Source organism: Leptonychotes weddellii, chromosome 6 (assembly GCF_054177405.1).
Source record: "Leptonychotes weddellii isolate Sample4059 chromosome 6, ASM5417740v2, whole genome shotgun sequence".
In the NCBI taxonomy this organism is placed as follows: Eukaryota; Metazoa; Chordata; class Mammalia; order Carnivora; family Phocidae; genus Leptonychotes; species Leptonychotes weddellii.
Genome location: NC_138374.1, coordinates 80,056,111 through 80,059,122, shown reverse-complemented (window position 1 = coordinate 80,059,122; position 3,012 = coordinate 80,056,111).

Sequence of the window (3,012 nt, the reverse complement as noted above, 5' to 3'; positions counted from 1 at the left end):
ACATTTGGGAGCATGGCTTTATCCACTGAAGATTAACAAATGATTCTGGCAATCAAGGCAACTTAGAGGTGACTTTCCTTTCCTTCTTCCCTTCACATTCAGCCATAACTGTCATAGTGGTTCTCAAGTATGGGTCCTACCTACATCTGCTTTCTGCCTCCTTCCTACAGCCCCGACCTCGAAAGTATAGTTCTCTTCTGGAATAGCCTTAGAACCACCTCTGTGTTCCTTTATTTCTCTCTTTCTGATGTGCTGTGTCAAAGATACACAAAGCCCAGGGGCGCCTGGCTGGCTCAGTCAGTAGAACATGTGACTCTTGATCTCAGGGTCTTGAGTTCAAGCTCCATGTTGGATGTAGAGCCTACTTTAAGAAAAAGATAAAGCCAGACACTAGGTGAAGTGGTAAGGGCAGATTTTAATCAGTAATACATTATTGCACTAGGGAAAGAGTCCAGTGTGAACTGAACTCAACCAAGGTGGCCTGTGAAGGAATAGGGAGCTCCGTAGAGTCAGGGAAGTGAAGAATGACAAAAAGTGGGACGAAGGGGTTGGTCTGTGTGAAGCTCATCGGGGCTTGCTAATTAGAGCTTACTACCCTCCTGCAGAGGCTGGGAATCTGGGGCCCTATCTTCAGAGTTGGTTGGAACAAACAGTGAATTCTTTTGGCAGCCTTGAGTTTTCTCAGGCAGGCACTTTAAGGGAGTCCAGCATCATCCTTGGAAGGCGGCCTTGAGTTGTTATAAACTGTATCAGTGTTTGTTCAAGGTTGAGGCCTCGTTGAGGGGAGGGCTCAGAGGGGCCTGGCTGGAGAAGCCGTGTCACCTGGCAAACATTCGAGCTGATAGTCCAGGCATTCTCCTCTCTTTTCAGGCCCCAAGTCACAGAGGGCTGGGTCTCTGACTTCATGATGATGGTGGCCAGCGGCCTTGTCCACAAGCCAAACTTGTCTTCTCTTGTAGGACAAGGGGGTTTTCCTTCTCCTTGGTGCTACCCTTAGAGCTGAAATGACCCTCTGTGCTGATCCCTGGGGGAGACCGTATCCTTTGGGAATGCTTCGGGTGGAGGATTCCTTCAGGAAGAGCCTCACCTTCTGGGACTGCTCCATGCAAAAGCAAATTCTTTTTTTTTTTTTTTTAAGATTTTATTTTATTTATTTGAGAGAGAGGGAGAGAGAGCACAAGAGGGGGTAGGGTCAGAGGGAGAAGCAGGCTCCCTGCTGAGCAGGGAGCCCGATGCGGGACTCGATCCCGGGACTCTGGGATCATGACCTGAGCCAAAAGCAGTTGCTTAAACAACTGAGCCACCCAGGCACCCGCAAAAGCAAATTCTTCCAAGACACCTGTCACCGTAGATCAGGCCTGCTTTTGGAGTTTGAATAAATGGAGTTGTGCAGATTTACTCTTTCTTTCCTGGATTTTCCCTGCTCAGATGAGCGTTTGTGAGATTTATGCATATTGTTGTGTGTTGAAATGGACCCCAACACGTGCCCTGGGGGCCACAGGAACCTGGCATCAGGGGCAGGACTGCCGATGGTGACGCATCATCCCCACAGCTGCTCCTCTGGCCCTTCTGCAAAGCCAGTCTCTGCCCCTCTTTACAGATTATGATTCTAAAACTAACACATACTTGTTTAAAAAGCCCAAAACTTGGGCGCCTGGGTGGCTCAGTTGGTTAAGCGACTGCCTTCGGCTCAGGTCATGATCCTGGAGTCCCAGGATCGAGTCCCGCATCGGGCTCCCTGCTCGGCAGGGAGTCTGCTTCTCCCTCTGACCCTCCTCCCTCTCATGCTCTCTTATCTCATTCTCTCTGTCTCAAATAAATAAAAATAAAAAATCTTTAAAAAAAAAAAAAGCCCAAAACTTTCAACAGTATAGAAAGGTAAAAATTTTAAAGTAGAAGTCCCTTTCTGCTTGCATAATTCATGCAAATCCACTTCCCAGTCATAATCACTGGCTCTGCTGCTAAATGATAGCGTACATTTATTGAGGAGTTCCTATGTGTCAGGCATGTTCCCAAGCATTTTACAGCGATTGTTTTATGAAGATTTGTTATGTGTTCTTCCTAAGCTCTTATAGGGATATACACATATCCTTTTCATCTTAAAGGGTTTATGCTCTCATATTGTTAGTGAACTTGTTCTTTTCACTTACAGTGTATCTTGGACAATTTCCGTGTCACAACACGTATGCCTCCCTCATTCCTCTTCACTTGCATAGTTGGTATTGAATGGATATGAAACCGTATTTTACTAAACAAGTCCTCTGGGGGCACCTGGGTGGTTCAGTGGGTTAAGTGTCTGCCTTCAGCTTGGATTGTGATCTCAGGGTCCTGGGATCGAGCCCCATATGGGGCTCCCTGCTCAGCGGGGAGTCTGCTTCTCCCTCCGCTGCTCCCCCTGCTTGTGCCCCCCCTTCTCACTCTCTCTGTGTCAAATAAATAAATAAAATCTTTTTAAAAAAATCGAGGCAGCATGTTAAGTCTGATCAAGTGACTTCTTGGTGTTTATTAAAATACCACTTTACGGGATGCCTGGGTGGCTCAGTTGGTTAGGCATCTGCCTTTGGCTCAGGTCATGATCCCGGGGTCCTGGAATTGAGTCCTGCATTGGGCTCCTTGCTCAGCGGGGAGTCTGCTTCTCCCTCTGCCCCCTGCCACTTCCCCTGCTCGTGCGCTCGCTCTCTCTCTCTCTCTGACAAATAAATAAAACCTTTAAAAAATGTATCACTTTACTGGGACGCCTGGGTGGCTCAGATGGTTAAGCATCTGCCTTTAGCTCAGGTCATGATCCCAGGGTCCTGGGATCAAGCCCCACGTCCGGCTCCTGGCTCGGTGGGGAGCCTGCTTCTCCCTCTGCCTCTCCCCCTGCTCATGCTCTCTCTATCTCTCTGTATCTCAAATGACTAAATAAAATCTTAAAAAAAAAAAAAGTATCACTTTACTTTAAAATCTGGCCATGGTTTCTGCACCTGATGTACACACAATAAATGTTGGTTGAATAAATGAATACCTGTC